This window comes from Hoplias malabaricus, chromosome 2 (assembly GCF_029633855.1).
Source record: "Hoplias malabaricus isolate fHopMal1 chromosome 2, fHopMal1.hap1, whole genome shotgun sequence".
Classification (NCBI taxonomy): domain Eukaryota; kingdom Metazoa; phylum Chordata; class Actinopteri; order Characiformes; family Erythrinidae; genus Hoplias; species Hoplias malabaricus.
Window position 1 is genome coordinate 16,366,584 of NC_089801.1, and position 23,769 is coordinate 16,390,352.

The following is a 23,769-nucleotide window of genomic DNA, read 5'->3' on the forward strand; positions in this document are numbered from 1 at the left end:
TCATATGAACTTTGCAAACAATATATAAGTCCATACAGAATATTTTTTAATCTACATTTATATAGTCCTCGTGTTGAGTTGTCTAAACTGATGAGTATTAAAATAAATCCACTCAAAAAAGAAAGAAAAACATGGGAGAAAGAGACATTACTGAATAAAAAGGTACACAACAGGGATCCATCCTTCAATCAATATATTTATTTACAAATGTACTTTTGTTCCATTGGATAAATGAATAATGTGGCCCTGAGTTAGTGGATGTTTGACCAGTGTGAGGTTTTGTGGATGTAGTTTGAGGTGTGGGGTACAGTTTAGAGAAAAGGGGAGGAGGAGACTTCAGGAACAGTGTTTACTCGTTCAGAGAAATAATGTGAGGATAATAACTGATCAGCAGGAGCCGTCATTACTAACCGCAGTTTAATAAACACAGTCATATGGGTCAGGCACCGCATCTACAGCAGGGATCAGCAACATCCCACACTAACCCACCCCCACCCCCATCAGAACCACTGAACCCCCTCCAGTAAACCCTGATGAAGGTCTTTCAATTGTCCAGCAGGTGGTGCTAGAGTGGTCTAAGCTTTATTACCCTCTGAGGAAGCCTGGATGTGAGTGTAACTCATGGTGACGACATTAATCAAAGTCTTATTCTGTATCCTGACCTCTGCTGGATTCTGAAAAAAAAGAAAGAAAGATCAAGTTAGATAACTCCTCTCTGCCTGCTTTTAGGTTCCCAATGATGTCACATATTTGGAAACAACGTTAAAATGGATGGTATCCGAATGGAGCGTGTGCAGCAGTGTGAGCTACTTAAAGAACTGCAAAATAAAGGTTTTCACAGACCTTCCAGCAATTCCAGAAAAACATAAATGAGCGTGGCAGGGTCAGTGACTCATAGCAGTTCCTAATCGTGAGAGGAATACTGCAAAATGGACTGGTTTTTTTTTGCAGCCAATGCACATTCTGAGGGTGATAAACAAAAAGCCCGTTCTATTGAGCGCTATGAGGCTGTCATGGTCTGAGAAGCTAGTTGTGCTCTGAGAAGCCAAGTGACAACATGTGAAGAGAGTTAGTGGACTTAGTCAAAGCTCATTTTAACAGTAAGCGAAATCATGCAGAATGTTAAGTTCAGTTCAAGAGAGTGCTGGGCATGACACAAGTAACTCTGGAGAGTCAGTTAACTGCTAAAGCACTGCCCAGACACTGGGAAGAAGATGGTTTAAAGAGCTTTCTTTGCAGATTCAATCAGTTAACAAGGTGGTGGTGAGGTATGAGCTTAAACTGTGAGGGATAAGAAAGGCATGAGGAGGTATTCAAAGAAGGATTGGGGAAGTTCAAGGGCGCAAAAGCCAAGAAGGCAAGGAAGCGCAACCTAGATATTTTTCTTTAATTATTCCTGTAGAAGGTAGAGTGCTCGTTATTACCTGCGGGGTGGAACAGGAGTGCTTGGATTCACAACAGTTATAAAAGTCTTCTTCTCTGGCCTGGTGTCTGTGGATTTCTGCAAAAATAAAGAAAAATCAACTTAGATTAATCCTCTCTGCCTCCTTTATAACGTGCAGTAAGACATCACCGCAGAACAGTCAGAGGTGGTATGAATGTAACTTTCTTTTTTGTAATTTTTGGTTCATTTATTGCTTCTTATTAACTTTGTCGTTTCAGTTCGAGAAATATAAAAATTAGTTTGTGTAAGAGTGAGTTCTCTGTGGGCGGAGTCTAACCCCCCTCCCCATCTCTCTCTCTCTCTCTCTCTCTCTCTGACGTAAACGCAGAGGTGCTGGGGTAGCTCAGTTTTTCTGGTTTGAAATGTGTGTTATATGTTCTAGTTTTCCACATAAAATAGTTTAATTATACACTAGGTGCAGCAGGTAGTGTCGCAGTCACACAGCTCCAGGGGCCTGGAGGTTGTGGGTTTGATTCCCGCTCCGGGTGACTGTCTGTGAGGAGTTGGTGTGTTCTCCCCGTGTCCGCGTGGGTTTCCTCCGGGTGCTCCGGTTTCCTCCTACAGTCCAAAAACACACGTTCCAGGTGGATTGGTGACTCAAAAGTGTCCGTAGGTGTGAGTGAGTGAGTGAATGAGTGTGTGTCTGTGTTGCCCTGTGAAGGACTGGAGCCCCCTCCAGGGTGTATTCCTGCCTTGCGCCCAATGATTACACCCTGGACCGCGACCCTTGAACCGCGACCCTGAATTGGATAAGCGGTTACAGATAATGAATAAATGAATGAATGAATGAATGAATTATACACTAGCTTAGGCTTTTCTGTTCCACCTTAAATGCTGCATTAGTTGCATTCTGTCGCCGCAGACTATTGATGTCCTGAAGATGAAGGAATTTTACTGTGGAGATTTTTTGTAATGACCCTGTGAATATAGAAAGTGACATGATGAATATGTGGAAACATGAACTGTGGAGTAAATGTCCTGTGGCATTTTTATTTTTTAATTGTCAGATTATTAAGAATCTGAAACTGATCTCACAGAAGGTGTAGTACAAATATAATATCCCAAAGTGCAGAGTTTAAATCATAAAGCTGTGTTTGTTTAAACACTGAATGTCGATGTGTATATTCACAATGTCGGGTTATTTCTAACATTATTATAAATATCTATATAGAAATTTGTGTTTGTAGATTATTTATTTGTTGTAACAATGCTTCTTGACAATAAATTTTATACCATTGAAAAACCTGTTAATTTCCCTTTTCAATGGTGCCACATTTGTAAGGAACATTTGTGGGAGGAGCAGTGGAGCTGTGGAGTGCATTTACATTGTACAACCCATGTTTGTAAGTAATTTCTTCAGTTTTATTTGTATAAGCTCCATTTCTTAGTGCTGTTCAAATGAAAGTCAAATGTCCACATGTTTAAATATGTTCAAGAAGACAAAGGCTTTCATGGGGTGTTTTTATTTTCACAGACTGTATCCCCACAGTTCATGTTTCCACATTCTGTCATTTCCCACGCTCTGTTCACAGGGCCATTACAAAATCAATAGTCTGTTATATTGTGTCTTTAATGAGACTTTCAGATTTTTGAGACACTTTGAAAATAAAGAGATAATATCCGCGGAAGGAAGCTAAACGTGTAGTTTTTCCACGGTGTGGATGTTGTGTTCGTATTTGAGCTTAAATTATTTTATCTGAATTTATTAACCTTGAATAATAACAGTGAAAACGTGTTCTTGAAAATTCACGAGTTCTGTTCAAGAGCAAAATATATTCAAAAAATATTCAGAGGTGGAAATCTGAAGACTTATATTCAAAGGCAAAAAATTCAGACGCAGAATTTCAGTGCAAAAAAAAATCAGTGTGACAAATTAAAATGTGGTAATATTTCAAAGACTGATAAGACAGATTCGCTTCCATAGAGATAGGTTAAGGTGAATTTTAAGGTGGAATGCTAATTATGAAGCGGTGTTATTGGCCATTTACAGATGATGTATCAAGGACAAGAATTAATTTTTGTCGCCGCCATTTTAGCAGCCAACTGTGGCTGCAGAGAAATGTCCTTCCTCATGGTAAGGTGATGATCACACACACACACCACACCACACACACATCATACATACACCACACACACCATATATACACACACCACATACGCACACCATACACACACCACACACACACACATCATACATACACCACACACACACCATACATACACCATATACACACCATCCACACACTACACACACCATACACACACACACACACCATACACACACACACCATACATGCACCATACACACACACACACACACACACAATACATGCACCATACACACACACACACACACCATATACACTTTACACACTCACCATACACACACTATATATACACCATATACGATTCTTAAAGAACTAATAACACTAGAGTGTGTTTAGCACCTTTATTATCTTTAGCATCTTTGACACACACCTTTATTTAGCACCTTTATTGTCTGTAGAATCTTTGATATCATTAGTTTCTATAGCACCTTGTAATATCTTTGTCACCTTTGATATCATTAGTTTCTATAGCACCTTTTAATATCTTTGTCACCTTTAGTATTTGTGATGTATCAAGCTCAAAGCAAGACACAGCTGTGCATTTTAACTGAAAGCTTTTTAACTTTCCTTACTCAAAATAGCTTCTACACACTATAACATAAATCCAATAAACACAACATAACACACACACGGTACACACACTATAACATAAACCCAATATACACAACATAACACACACACGGTACACACACTATAACATAAATCCAATATACACAATATAACACACACACGGTACACACACTATAACATAAATCCAATATACACAACATAACACACACACGGTACACACACTATAACATGAATCCAATATACAAAACATAACACACACACGGTACACACACTATAACATAAATCCAATATACACAATATAACACACACACGGTACACACACTATAACATAAACCCAATATACACAACATAACACACACACGGTACACACACTATAACATAATCCCATTATACACAACATAACACACACACACGGTACACACACTATAACATAAATCCAATATACACAACATAACACACACACGGTACACACACTATAACATGAATCCAATATACAAAACATAACACACACACGGTACACACACTATAACATAAATCCAATATACACAATATAACACACACACGGTACACACACTATAACATAAATCCAATATACACAACATAACACACACACGGTACACACACTATAACATGAATCCAATATACAAAACATAACACACACACGGTACACACACTATAACATAAATCCAATATACACAATATAACACACACACGGTACACACACTATAACATAATCCCAATATACACAACATAACACACACACGATACACACACTATAACATAATCCCATTATACACAACATAACACACACACACGGTACACACACTATAACCTAACACACACACACTGTACACACACTATAACATAAATCCAATATACACAACATAACACACACACACGGTACACACACTATAACATAAATCCAATATACACAACATAACACACACAAACACACATGAATTAAAAGGAGAAATCTGTTCAGTTTTCTGTCTGTCTTTCTCTCTCTCTCTCTCTTTCTGTCTCTCTCTCTCTGTCTCTCTCTCTCTCTCTCTGTCTCTGTCTGTCTGTCTCTCTCTGTCTGTCTGTCTGTCTGTCTCTCTCTCTCTCTCTCTCTCTCTCTGTGTCTGTCTGTCTGTCTCTCTCACCCCTGTATTGATGCCGGCGAAGAGGCCATTGATCATCTGGGTGACACACAGGAGGAACACCAGGACACTGGTCACCAGCAGAATGGAGAACAGAGCTGTGTTAAAGCTGTGCCTTCAGTCTGTGTCTTCAGTGCAGAGTCTTGAGGTTGTAGAAGCCAGACTTTGCCGGTAATTTGGTATTTCTCTCCAAAAGGAGTCTTTTGATCTTCTTTTGTATTTTCAACACTTGGAGTTAATTCTACTCACAAGCCCTTTTCTTTCTATCCTCCAGGAGTCTGGAGAGCCTTTTCCTGTTGGGACTTTTTGTCTCGCTGATTTGCTTTCTCCTGAAAAAAAAAACTATTTTTCTCTCTTCTCTCCTTTTCATTTACATCTGTTATACTCCTCTTTTGGTTCCCTGGTAGTCACAAGCCCCAATACGTATTTAAGTTAATCTATTTGCTTTTGGGTTCTTCAAAATCAGTCAACAACTAACTGTATCCGGATAGCTGTACCGTTACACTTCATCTTCGTGCACCAATCTGTGCCTGTCATGACACTATCAGAACTGGAGTCAGTGAGAGAGAGAGTTAGTTTATATGAAGTATGTGTGGTGTTCAGTTAGTGACCACTGATTCTCCTGTACTGTACTGTGACTCACCTGAGGTAATTAATATACTCATGCTTGGCTTTACACAAAATCCCAGAGTCCCAGCAGAGCCACCACAAAACTGTAGAGAGCTCCAGCTACACCCAGGAAAGCAAATAGGATTGACACAAACATCTTGCACTGAAAGTATTTCTTTAATGCATTTATTACTTCCTGTTATATTGCACTCAATGTAAGGTACTTTGTATAAATTGTGCTGTAGTTTGAATGTTAGATCCTCTTTTGTATAAAAGCGTCTGCCAAATGCATGAATGTAAATGTAAATCTAACCCACACACACACACACACACACACACAAACACAGAATATATAATTACACAGCAAATCATCAAACCTCTGGAATGTCCTCACCACAGTGTACCCTGCTGTCACCCCTTCCCAAGTTCAGCCCTGCCGTCCCCTCCCCCGATCAAACACTTCCTTTCCCAAGTCACACCCACTGTTCCCTCCCCCGATCAAACACTCCCTCCCTGCACATTCACTCACACACAGACGATCAACGCACACTCACACACACACAGACGATCAACGCACACTCACACACACACAGATGATCGACACACACTCACACACACACGGACGATCAAGGCACGCTCACTCACACAGACGATCAACGCACATTCACTCACACACAGACGATCAACGCACACTCACACACACACACAGACGATCGACGCTTACTCACTCACACACAGACGATCGACTCACACTCACTCACACAGACGATCAACGCACACTCACACACACAGACAGACGATCGACTCGCACTCACTCACACAGACGATCAACGCACACTCACTCACACAGACGATCAACGCACACTCACACACAGACGATCAACGCACACTCACACACAGAGACGATCGACGCACACTCACTTACACACAGACGATAAACGCACAATCACACACAGGCGATCAATACACACTCACTCACACAGACGATCAACGCACACTCACACATATATGAGCAATGCAAACTCACTCACACACAGACGATCGATGCACACTCACTCTCACACAGACGATAAACGCACACCCACTCACACACAGATGATCAACGCACACTCACATGCACACAGACGATCAACACACACTCACACACAGGCGATCAACGCACACTCACACGCAGGCGATCAACGCACACTCACTCACACACAGGCGATCAACACACACTCACACACAGGCGATCAACGCACACTCACTCACACACAGGCGATCAACACACACTCACACACAGACGATCAACACTCACTCACACAGACGATCAACGCTCGCTCACTCACATAGACGATCAACGCTCACTCACTCACACAGATGATCAACGCACACTCACTCACACACAGATGATCAACGCACACTCACTCACAAAGACGATCAACGCACACTCACTCACACAGACGATCAACGCACACTCACTCACACGCAGACGATCAACGCACACTCACACACACACACACAGACGATTGACTCACACTCACTCACACAGACGATCAACGGACACTCACACACACACACACACACACACACACAGACGATCAACTCGCACTCACTCACCCAGACGATCGACTCACACTCACTCACACACAGACGATCAAAGCACACTCACTCACACAGACGATCAACGCACACTCACACACACAAACGATCAACGCACACTCACACACACAAACGATCAACGCACACTCACACAGACTATAAACGCACACTCACTCACACAGACGATCAATGCTCACTCACTCACACAGACGATTGACGCACACACAGACTATCGACACACACTCACTCACACACAGACACTCGTTCAGCGCACACTCACACACAGATGATCAACGCACACTCACACACAGAAGATCTACGCACACTCACTCACACAAAGACGATCAACTCACACACAGACGACCAACGCACACTTACTCACACAATCAACGCACACTTACTCACACTGACAATCAACGCACACTTACTCACACTGACAATCAACGCACACTTACTCACACAGACAATCAACGCACACTTACTCACAGACAGACTATCAACGCACACTCACTCACACTCGATCAACACCCACTCACACACACACAATTTGTAATTACACAGCAAATCATCAAACCTCTGGAATGTCTTCACCACAGTGCACCCTGCCGTCCCCTCCCCCGATCAAACACTCCCTCCCTTCCCCAGATCAGCACACCAAATTCCTGGGTGTGCACATCACACTCACACACACAGACTATCAACACACACTCACACACAGACAATCAACGCACACTCAGTCACACAGACGATCAACGCACACTCAGTCACACAGACGATCAACGCACACTCACACACAGACGATCGACGCACACTCACTCACACAGATGATCGACGCACACTCACATGCACACAGACGATCAACGGACACTCACACTCACACACACAGGCGATCAACGCACACTCACACACAGACGATCAACGCACACTCACTCACAGACGATCGACGCTCACTCACTCACGCAGACGATCAACGCACACTCACTCACACAGACGATCAACGCACACTCACTCACGCAGACGATCGACTCACACAGACGATCAACGGACACTCACACACACACACACACACACAGACGATTGACTCGCACTCACTCACACAGACGATCGACTCACACTCACTGACACAGACGATCGACGCACACTCACTCACACACAGACGATCAACGCACACTCACACACACAGATGATCGACGCACACTCACTCACACAGACGATCAACGCACACTCACACACACACACAGATGATCAACACACACTCACACACACACAGATGATCAACGCACACTCACACACAGACGATCGACGCACACTCACTCACACACAGACGATAAACGCACAATCACACACAGGCGATCAATGCACACTCACTCACACAGACGATCAACGCACACTCACACATATATGAGCAATGCAAACTCACTCACACACAGACGATCGATGCACACTCACTCTCACACAGACGATAAACGCACACCCACTCACACACAGATGATCAACGCACACTCACATGCACACAGACGATCAACGCACACTCACTCACACACAGGCGATCAACGCACACTCACTCACACACAGGCGATCAACACACACTCACACACAGGCGATCAACGCACACTCACTCACACACAGGCGATCAACACACACTCACACACAGACGATCAACGCTCACTCACACAGACGATCAACGCTCGCTCACTCACATAGACGATCAACGCTCACTCACTCACACAGATGATCAACGCACACTCACTCACACACAGATGATCAACGCACACTCACTCACAAAGACGATCAACGCACACTCACTCACACAGACGATCAACGCACACTCACTCACACGCAGACGATCAACGCACACTCACACACACACACACAGACGATTGACTCACACTCACTCACACAGACGATCAACGGACACTCACACACACACACACACAGACGATCAACTCGCACTCACTCACCCAGACGATCGACTCACACTCACTCACACACAGACGATCAAAGCACACTCACTCACACAGACGATCAACGCACACTCACACACACAAACGATCAACGCACACTCACACACACAAACGATCAACGCACACTCACACAGACTATAAACGCACACTCACTCACACAGACGATCAACGCACACTCACTCACGCAGACGATCGACTCACACAGACGATCAACGGACACTCACACACACACACACACACACAGACGATTGACTCGCACTCACTCACACAGACGATCGACTCACACTCACTGACACAGACGATCGACGCACACTCACTCACACACAGACGATCAACGCACACTCACACACACAGATGATCGACGCACACTCACTCACACACAGGCGATCAATGCACACTCACTCACACAGACGATCAACGCACACTCACACACACACACAGATGATCAACACACACTCACACACACACAGATGATCAACGCACACTCACACACAGACGATCGACGCACACTCACTCACACACAGACGATAAACGCACAATCACACACAGGCGATTAATGCACACTCACTCACACAGACGATCAACGCACACTCACACATATATGAGCAATGCAAACTCACTCACACACAGACGATCGATGCACACTCACTCTCACACAGACGATAAACGCACACCCACTCACACACAGATGATCAACGCACACTCACATGCACACAGACGATCAACACACACTCACACACAGGCGATCAACGCACACTCACTCACACACAGGCGATCAACACACACTCACACACAGACGATCAACGCTCACTCACACACAGACGATCAACGCTCACTCACACAGACGATCAACGCTCGCTCACTCACACAGACGATCAACGCTCGCTCACTCACACAGACGATCAACGCTCGCTCACTCACACAGACGATCAACGCTCGCTCACTCACACAGATGATCAACGCACACTCACTCACACACAGACGATCAACGCACACTCACTCACACAAAGACGATCAACGCACACTCACTCACACAGACGATCAACGCACACTCACTCACACAGACGATCAACGCACACTCACACAGACGATCAACGCACACTCACACAGACGATCAACGCACACTCACTCGCACGCAGACGATCAACGCACACTCACACACACACACACAGACGATTGACTCACACTCACTCACACAGACGATCAACGGACACTCACACACACACACACACACACACAGACGATCAACGGACACTCACACACACACAGACGATCGACTCGCACTCACTCACACAGACGATCAACACACACTAACACACAGGCGATCAACGCACACTCACACACAGACGATCAACGCACACTCACTCACAGACGATCAACGCACACTCACTCACAGACGATCGACGCTCACTCACTCACGCAGACGATCAACGCACACTCACTCACACAGACGATCAACGCACACTCACTCACGCAGACGATCGACTCACACTCACTCACACAGACGATCAACGGACACTCACTCACACAGACGATCAACGGACACTCACACACACACACACACACACAGACGATCAACGGACACTCACACACACACAGACGATCGACTTGCACTCACTCACACAGACGATCAACACACACTAACACACAGGCGATCAACGCACACTCACACACAGGCGATCAACGCACACTCACACACAGACGATCAACGCACACTCACTCACAGACGATCGACGCTCACTCACTCACGCAGACGATCAACGCACACTCACTCACACAGACGATCAACGCACACTCACTCACGCAGACGATCGACTCACACACACACACAGACGATTGACTCACACTCACTCACACAGACGATCAATGGACACTCACACACACACACACACAGACGATCAACGGACACTCACACACACACAGACGATCGACTCGCACTCACTCACACAGACGATCAACACACACTAACACACAGGCGATCAACGCACACTCACACACAGACGATCAACGCACACTCACTCACAGACGATCGACGCTCACTCACTCACGCAGACGATCAACGCACACTCACTCACACAGACGATCAACGCACACTCACTCACGCAGACGATCGACTCACACTCACTCACACAGACGATCAACGGACACTCACACACACAGACGATTGACTCGCACTCACTCACACAGACGATCGACTCACACTCACTGACACAGACGATCGACGCACACTCACTCACACACAGACGATCAACGCACACTCACTCACACACAGACGATCGACGCACACTCACTCACACACAGGCGATCAATGCACACTCACTCACACAGACGATCAACGCACACTCACACACACACACAGATGATCAACACACACTCACACACACACACAGATGATCAACACACACTCACACACACACAGATGATCAACACACACTCACACACAGAGACGATCGACTCACACTCACTCACACAGACGATCAACGCACACTCACACACACACAGACGATAAACGCACAATCACACACAGGCGATCAATGCACACTCACTCACACAGACAATCAACGCACACTCACACATATATGAGCAATGCAAACTCACTCACACACAGACGATCGATGCACACTCACTCTCACACAGACGATAAACGCACACCCACTCACACACAGATGATCAACGCACACTCACATGCACACAGACGATCAACACACACTCACACACAGGCGATCAACGCACACTCACTCACACACAGGCGATCAACACACACTCACACACAGACGATCAACGCTCACTCACACACAGACGATCAACGCTCACTCACACAGACGATCAACGCTCGCTCACTCACACAGACGATCAACGCTCGCTCACTCACACAGACGATCAACGCTCGCTCACTCACACAGATGATCAACGCACACTCACTCACACAGACGATCAACGCACACTCACACATATATGAGCAATGCAAACTCACTCACACACAGACGATCGATGCACACTCACTCTCACAGAGACGATAAACGCACACCCACTCACACACAGATGATCAACGCACACTCACATGCACACAGACGATCAACACACACTCACACACAGGCGATCAACGCACACTCACACGCAGGCGATCAACGCACACTCACTCACACACAGGCGATCAACACACACTCACACACAGGCGATCAACGCACACTCACTCACACACAGGCGATCAACACACACTCACACACAGACGATCAACGCTCACTCACACAGACGATCAACGCTCGCTCACTCACATAGACGATCAACGCTCACTCACTCACACAGATGATCAACGCACACTCACTCACACACAGATGATCAACGCACACTCACTCACAGAAGATCTACGCACACTCACTCACACAAAGACGATCAACTCACACACAGACGACCAACGCACACTTACTCACACAATCAACGCACACTTACTCACACTGACAATCAACGCACACTTACTCACACAGACAATCAACGCACACTTACTCACAGACAGACTATCAACGCACACTCACTCACACTCGATCAACACCCACTCACACACACACAATTTGTAATTACACAGCAAATCATCAAACCTCTGGAATGTCTTCACCACAGTGCACCCTGCCGTCCCCTCCCCCGATCAAACACTCCCTCCCTTCCCCAGATCAGCACACCAAATTCCTGGGTGTGCACATCACACTTACACACACAGACTATCAACACACACTCACACACAGACAATCAACGCACACTCAGTCACACAGACGATCATTGCACACTCAGTCACACAGACGATCAACGCACACTCACACACAGACGATCGACGCACACTCACACACACAGATGATCGACGCACACTCACATGCACACAGACGATCAACACACACTCACACACAGACGATCGATGCACACTCACTCACACAGATGATCAACGCACACTCACATGCACACAGACGATCAACACACACTAACACACAGGCGATCAACGCACACTCACACACAGACGATCAACGCTCGCTCACTCACACAGACGATCAACGCTCGCTCACTCACACAGACAATCAACGCTCGCTCACTCACACAGACGATCAACGCACACTCACTCACAAAGACGATCAACGCACACTCACTCACACAGACGATCAACGCACACTCACACAGACGATCAACGCACACTCACTCGCACGCAGACGATCAACGCACACTCACACACACACACAGACGATTGACTCACACTCACTCACACAGACGATCAACACACACTAACACACAGGCGATCAACGCACACTCACTCAGACGATCGACGCTCACTCACTCACGCAGACGATCAACGCACACTCACTCACACAGACGATCGACGCACACTCACTCACGCAGACGATCGACGCACACTCACTCACACAGACGATCAACGGACACTCACACACACACACACACACACACAGACGATCAACGGACACTCACACACACACAGACGATCGACTCGCACTCACTCACACAGACGATCAACACACACTAACACACAGGCGATCAACGCACACTCACACACAGGCGATCAACGCACACTCACACACAGGCGATCAACGCACACTCACACACAGACGATCAACGCACACTCACACACAGACGATCAACGCACACTCACACACAGACGATCGACGCTCACTCACTCACGCAGACGATCAACGCACACTCACTCACACAGACGATCAACGCACACTCACTCACGCAGACGATCGACTCACACTCACTTACACAGACGATCAACGGACACTCACACACACACACACACACAGACGATCGACTCGCACTCACTCACACAGACGATCGACTCACACTCACTCACACAGACGATCGACACACACTCACTCACACACAGGCGATCAATGCACACTCACTCACACAGGCGATCAACGCACACTCACACACACACACAGATGATCAACACACACTCACACACAGATGATCAACGCACACTCACTCACACAGACGATCAACGCACACTCACTCACACACAGATGATCAACGCACACTCACATGCACACAGACGATCAACACACACTCACACACAGGCGAACAACGCACACTCACACACAGGCGATCAACGCACACTCACTCACACACAGGCGATCAACACACACTCACACACAGGCGATCAACGCACACTCACTCACACACAGGCGATCAACACACACTCACACACAGACGATCAACGCTCACTCACACAGACGATCAACGCTCGCTCACTCACACAGACGATCAACACTCGCTCACTCACACAGACGATCAACACTCGCTCACTCACATAGACGATCAACGCTCACTCACTCACACAGATGATCAACGCACACTCACACACACACAGACGATCAACGCACAGTCACTCACGCAGACGATCGACTCACACTCACTCACACAGACGATCAACGGACACTCACACACACACACACACAGACGATCGACTCGCACTCACTCACACAGACGATCGACTCACACTCACTCACACAGACGATCGATGCACACTCACTCACACACAGACGATCAACGCACACTCACACACACAGACGATCGACGCACGCACACTCACACACAGGCGATCAATGCACACTCACTCACACAGACGATCAACGCACACTCACACACACACACAGATGATCAACACACACTCACACACACAGACGATCAACGCACACTCACTCACACAGACGATCAACGCACACTCACACAGACGATAAACGCACACCCACTCACACACAGATGATCAACGCACACTCACATGCACACAGACGATCAACACACACTCATACACAGGCGATCAACGCACACTCACTCACACATAGGCGATCAACACACACTCACACACAGACGATCAACGCTCACTCACACACAGACGATAAACGCACACTCACTCACACAGACGATCAACGCACACTCATTCACACAGACGATCAATGCACACTCACTCACACAGACGATCACCGCACACTCACTCACACAGATGATCAACGCACACTCACACACAGACGATCAACGCACACTCACTCACACAGACGATCAACGCACACTCACACACAGACGATCAACGCACACTCACACAGACGATCAACGCACACTCACTCACAGACGATCGACGCTCACTCACTCACGCAGACGATCAACGCACACTCACTCACACAGACGATCAACGCACACTCACACAGACGATCAACGCACACTCACTCACAGACGATCGACGCTCACTCACTCACGCAGACGATCAACGCACACTCACTCACACAGACGATCAACGCACACTCACTCACGCAGACGATCGACTCACACTCACTTACACAGACGATCAACGGACACTCACACACACACACACAGACGATCGACTCGCACTCACTCACACAGACGATCGACTCACACTCACTCACACAGACGATCGACACACACTCACTCACACAGACGATCGACACACACTCACTCACACACAGACGATCAACGCACACTCACACACACAGACGATCGACGCACGCACACTCACACACAGGCGATCAATGCACACTCACTCACACAGACGATCAACGCACACTCACACACACACAGATGATCAACACACACTCACACACAGATGATCAACACACACTCACACACAGACGATCAACGCACACTCACTCACACAGACGATCAACGCACACTCACACTCACACAAACGATAAACGCACACCCACTCACACACAGATGATCAACGCACACTCACATGCACACAGACGATCAACACACACTCACACACAGGCGATCAACGCACACTCACTCACACACAGGCGATCAACGCACACTCACTCACACACAGGCGATCAACACACACTCACACACAGGCGATCAACACACACTCACACACAGACGATCAACGCTCGCTCACTCACACAGACGATCAACGCTCGCTCACTCACACAGACGATCAACGCTCGCTCACTCACATAGATGATCAACGCTCACTCACTCACACAGACGATCAACGCACACTCACACAGACGATCAACGCACACTCACTCACAGACGATCGACGCTCACTCACTCACGCAGACGATCAACGCACACTCACTCACACAGACGATCAACGCTCGCTCACTCACATAGATGATCAACGCTCACTCACTCACACAGACGATCAACGCACACTCACACAGACGATCAACGCACACTCACTCACAGACGATCGACGCTCACTCACTCACGCAGACGATCAACGCACACTCACTCACACAGACGATCAACGCACACTCACTCACGCAGACGATCGACTCACACTCACTTACACAGACGATCAACGGACACTCACACACACACACACACAGACGATCGACTCGCACTCACTCACACAGACGATCGACTCACACTCACTCACACAGACGATCGACACACACTCACTCACACACAGACGATCAACGCACACTCACACACACAGACGATCGACGCACGCACACTCACACACAGGCGATCAATGCACACTCACTCACACAGACGATCAACGCACACTCACACACACACACAGATGATCAACACACACTCACACACAGACGATCAACGCACACTCACTCACACAGACGATCAACGCACACTCACACTCACACAAACGATAAACGCACACCCACTCACACACAGATGATCAACGCACACTCACATGCACACAGACGATCAACACACACTCACACACAGGCGAACAACGCACACTCACACACAGGCGATCAACGCACACTCACTCACACACAGGCGATCAACACACACTCACACACAGGCGATCAACGCACACTCACTCACACACAGGTGATCAACACACACTCACACACAGACGATCAACGCTCACTCACACAGACGATCAACGCTCGCTCACTCACACAGACGATCAACGCACACTCACACACAGACGATCGACGCACACTCACTCACACAGATGATCAACGCACACTCACATGCACACAGACGATCAACACACACTCACACACAGGCGATCAACACACACTCACACACAGACGATCAACGCTCGCTCACTCACACAGACGATCAACGCTCGCTCACTCACACAGACGATCAACGCTCGCTCACTCACACAAACGATCAACGCTCGCTCACTCACACAGACGATCAACGCTCGCTCACTCACACAGACGATCAACGCTCGCTCACTCACACAGACGATCAACGCTCGCTCACTCACACAGACGATCAACGCTCGCTCACTCACACAGACGATCAACGCACACTCATTCACACAGACGATCAACGCACACTCACTCACACAGACGATCACCGCACACTCACTCACACAGACGATCAACGCACACTCACACACAGACGATCAACGCACACTCACTCACACAGACGATCAACGCACACTCACACACAGACGATCAACGCACACTCACACACAGACGATCAACGCACACTCACACAGACGATCAACGCACACTCACTCAGACGATCGACGCTCACTCACTCACGCAGACGATCAACACACACTCACTCACACAGACGATCAACGCACACTCACACACAGACGATCGACGCTCACTCACGCAGACGATCAACGCACACTCACTCACACAGACGATCAACGCACACTCACTCACACAGACGATCAACGCACACTCACTCACGCAGACGATCGACTCACACTCACTTACACAGACGATCAACGGACACTCACACACACACAGACGATCGACTCGCACTCACTCACACAGACGATCGACTCACACTCACTCACACAGACGATCGACTCACACTCACTCACACAGACGATCGACACACACTCACTCACACACAGGCGATCAATGCACACTCACTCACACAGACGATCAACGCACACTCACACACACACAGATGATCAACACACACTCACACACAGATGATCAACGCACACTCACTCACACAGACGATCAACGCACACTCACACAAACGATAAACGCACACCCACTCACACACAGATGATCAACGCACACTCACATGCACACAGACGATCAACACACACTCACACACAGGCGAACAACGCACACTCACACACAGGCGATCAACGCACACTCACACACAGGCGATCAACACACACTCACACACAGGCGATCAACGCACACTCACACACAGGCGATCAACGCACACTCACTCACACACAGGCGATCAACACACACTCACACACAGACGATCAACGCTCACTCACACAGACGATCAACGCTCGCTCACTCACACAGACGATCAACACTCGCTCACTCACACAGACGATCAACACTCGCTCACTCACATAGACGATCAACGCTCACTCACTCACACAGATGATCAACGCACACTCACACACACACAGACGATCAACGCACAGTCACTCACGCAGACGATCGACTCACACTCACTCACACAGACGATCAACGGACACTCACACACAGACACACACAGACGATCGACTCGCACTCACTCACACAGACGATCGACTCACACTCACTCACACAGACGATCGATGCACACTCACTCACACAGACGATCGATGCACACTCACTCACACACACAGACGATCGACGCACGCACACTCACACACAGGCGATCAATGCACACTCACTCACACAGACGATCAACGCACACTCACACACACACACAGATGATCAACACACACTCACACACACAGACGATCAACGCACACTCACACACACAGACGATCAACGCACACTCACACTCACACAGACGATAAACGCACACCCACTCACACACAGATGATCAACGCACACTCACATGCACACAGACGATCAACACACACTCATACACAGGCGATCAACGCACACTCACTCACACATAGGCGATCAACACACACTCACACACAGACGATCAACGCTCACTCACACACAGACGATAAACGCACACTCACTCACACAGACGATCAACGCACACTCATTCACACAGACGATCAATGCACACTCACTCACACAGACGATCACCGCACACTCACTCACACAGATGATCAACGCACACTCACACACAGACGATCAACGCACACTCACACAGACGATCAACGCACACTCACACACAGACGATCAACGCACACTCACACAGACGATCGACGCACACTCACTCACAGACGATCGACGCTCACTCACTCACGCAGAAGATCAACGCACTCACTCACACAGACGATCAACGCACACTCACACAGACGATCAACGCACACTCACTCACAGACGATCGACGCTCACTCACTCACGCAGACGATCAACGCACACTCACTCACACAGACGATCAACGCACACTCACACAGACGATCAACGCACACTCACTCACAGACGATCGACGCTCACTCACTCACGCAGACGATCAACGCACACTCACTCACACAGACGATCAACGCACACTCACTCACGCAGACGATCGACTCACACTCACTTACACAGACGATCAACGGACACTCACACACACACACACACAGACGATCGACTCGCACTCACTCACACAGACGATCGACTCACACTCACTCACACAGACGATCGACACACACTCACTCACACACAGACGATCAACGCACACTCACACACACAGACGATCGACGCACGCACACTCACACACAGGCGATCAATGCACACTCACTCACACAGACGATCAACGCACACTCACACACACACAGATGATCAACACACACTCACACACACACAGATGATCAACACACACTCACACACACACAGATGATCAACACACACTCACACACAGACGATCAACGCACACTCACTCACACAGACGATCAACGCACACTCACACTCACACAGATGATCAACGCACACTCACACACAGACGATCAACGCACACTCACTCACACAGACGATCAACGCACACTCACACACAGACGATCAACGCACACTCACACAGACGATCAACGCACACTCACTCACAGACGATCGACGCTCACTCACTCACGCAGACGATCAACGCACACTCACTCACACAGACGATCAACGCACACTCACACAGACGATCAACGCACACTCACTCACAGACGATCGACGCTCACTCACTCACGCAGACGATCAACGCACACTCACTCACACAGACGATCAACGCACACTCACACAGACGATCAACGCACACTCACTCACAGACGATCGACGCTCACTCACTCACGCAGACGATCAACGCACACTCACTCACACAGACGATCAACGCACACTCACTCACACAGACGATCGACTCACACTCACTTACACAGACGATCAACGGACACTCACACACACACACACACAGACGATCGACTCGCACTCACACAGACGATCGACTCACACTCACTCACACAGACGATCGACACACACTCACTCACACACAGACGATCAACGCACACTCACACACACAGACGATCGACGCACGCACACTCACACACAGGCGATCAATGCACACTCACTCACACAGACGATCAACGCACACTCACACACACAGATGATCAACACACACTCACACACACACAGATGATCAACACACACTCACACACAGATGATCAACACACACTCACACACAGACGATCAACGCACACTCACTCACACAGACGATCAACGCACACTCACACTCACACAAACGATAAACGCACACCCACTCACACACAGATGATCAACGCACACTCACATGCACACAGACGATCAACACACACTCACACACAGGCGATCAACGCACACTCACTCACACACAGGCGATCAACACACACTCACACACAGGCGATCAACGCACACTCACACACACAGGCGATCAACACACACTCACACACAGACGATCAACGCTCACTCACACAGACGATCAACGCTCGCTCACTCACACAGACGATCAACGCTCGCTCACTCACACAGACGATCAACGCTCGCTCACTCACACAGACGATCAACGCTCGCTCACTCACACAGACGATCAACGCTCGCTCACTCACATAGACGATCAACGCTCACTCACTCACACAGACGATCAACGCACACTCACACAGACGATCAACGCACACTCACTCACAGACGATCGACGCTCACTCACTCACGCAGACGATCAACGCACACTCACTCACACAGACGATCAACGCACACTCACTCACGCAGACGATCAACGCACACTCACTCACACAGACGATCAACGGACACTCACACACACAGACGATCGACTCGCACTCACTCACACAGACGATCGACTCACACTCACTCACACCGACGATCGACACACACTCACTCACACAGACGATCAACGCACACTCACACACACAGACGATCGACGCACGCACACTCACACACAGGCGATCAATGCACACTCACTCACACAGACGATCAACGCACACTCACACACAGATGATCAACACACACACACACAGACGATCAACGCACACTCACTCACACAGACGATCAACGCACACTCACACTCACACAAACGATAAACGCACACCCACTCACACACAGATGATCAACGCACACTCACATGCACACAGACGATCAACACACACTCACACACAGGCGATCAACGCACACTCACTCACACACAGGCGATCAACACACACTCACACACAGGCGATCAACGCACACTCACTCACACACAGGCGATCAACACACACTCACACACAGACGATCAACGCTCACTCACACAGACGATCAACGCTCGCTCACTCACACAGACGATCAACGCTCGCTCACTCACACAGACGATCAACGCTCGCTCACTCACATAGACGATCAACGCTCACTCACTCACATAGACGATCAACGCTCACTCACTCACACAGATGATCAACGCACACTCACACACACACAGACGATCAACGCACACTCACTCACACACAGACGATCAACGCACACTCACTCACGCAGACGATCGACTCACACTCACTCACACAGACGATCAACGGACACTCACACACACACAAACACAGACGATCGACTCACACTCACTCACACAGACGATCGATGCACACTCACTCACACACAGACGATCAACGCACACTCACACACACAGACGATCGACGCACGCACACTCACACACAGGCGATCAATGCACACTCACTCACACAGACGATCAACGCACACTCACACACACACACAGATGATCAACACACACTCACACACACACAGACGATCAACGCACACTCACACACACACAGACGATCAACGCACACTCACACTCACACAGACGATAAACGCACACCCACTCACACACAGATGATCAACGCACACTCACATGCACACAGACGATCAACACACACTCATACACAGGCGATCAACGCACACTCACTCACACATAGGCGATCAACACACACTCACACACAGACGATCAACGCTCACTCACACACAGACGATAAACGCACACCCACTCACACAGAGACGATAAACGCACACTCACACAGACGATCAACGCACACTCACTCACAAAGACGATCAACGCACACTCACTCACACAGACGATCAACGCACACTAACTCACACGCAGACGATCAACGCACACTCACACACACACACACAGACGATTGACTCACACTCACTCACACAGACGATCAACGGACACTCACACAAACACACACACACACAGACGATCAACGGACACTCACACACACACAGACGATCAACTCGCACTCACACACACAGACGATCGACTCACAATCACTCACACAGACGATCAACGAACACTCACACACACACACACAAACGATCGACTCGCACTCACTCACCCAGACGATCGACTCACACTCACTCACACACAGAAGATCGAATAACACTCACTCACACACAGACGATCAAAGCACACTCACTCACACTGTGACAGAACGGACAATACAAGACCACTAGATAAATATTTCTGTTCCCCTCTTATTCCTCATAGCCCTTTCTGTCCCTGTTTTATCTCCCAGTAGCCCACACATACATTATTCTTTTTCAATTTTACATCCATATTGCTAGCTAGGTAAACAAATCTCACCCTTTCAGTTAAAAATATACTACTGAGTGGTAAAACAGATATTTCATACTTACATAGGACTTACTGCACCTTCCTGTTCAAAAAAAGGCCCAAACTGAGTTTTAGGTGTCCTTAAATAGTGCCTGAGCAAATTCAGACCTGCCTGTTGGAGCCAGGTTGGGTTGGTCCATTTGAGTGAGGGGGGGATTGTATGATTGGAAATATTTTTCTTTTATTTTCATTTTAGATTTAACCATGTTCATGATGTGTGTTTGTAGTTTGATTACTATCAAGTAGTCACTTTTTGAACAAGGGTTTTGCAGAGTACAATTGCATGTTTGTTTGTTTGTTTTTTCTTTGATTGTAGCTGTCTCCCCCTGTAGAAGAGGAGGAGTGGTACATGCTGAATTAGTTAAGCCACTAGGAGTCTATAT

General features: G+C 47.9%; 1 long non-coding RNA gene across 1 annotated transcript; it reads right to left on the reverse strand.

Moving 5' to 3' along the window:
• Nucleotides 1-204: 204 nt before the first annotated feature.
• Nucleotides 205-23,484, reverse strand: LOC136687739 (uncharacterized). The gene is made up of 3 exons (XR_010800518.1): nucleotides 23,410-23,484; nucleotides 1,425-1,501; nucleotides 205-674 (listed from the first exon to the last, which is right to left on the reverse strand). It is a non-coding gene; the product is annotated as an uncharacterized lncRNA (long non-coding RNA).
• Nucleotides 23,485-23,769: the final 285 nt, after the last annotated feature.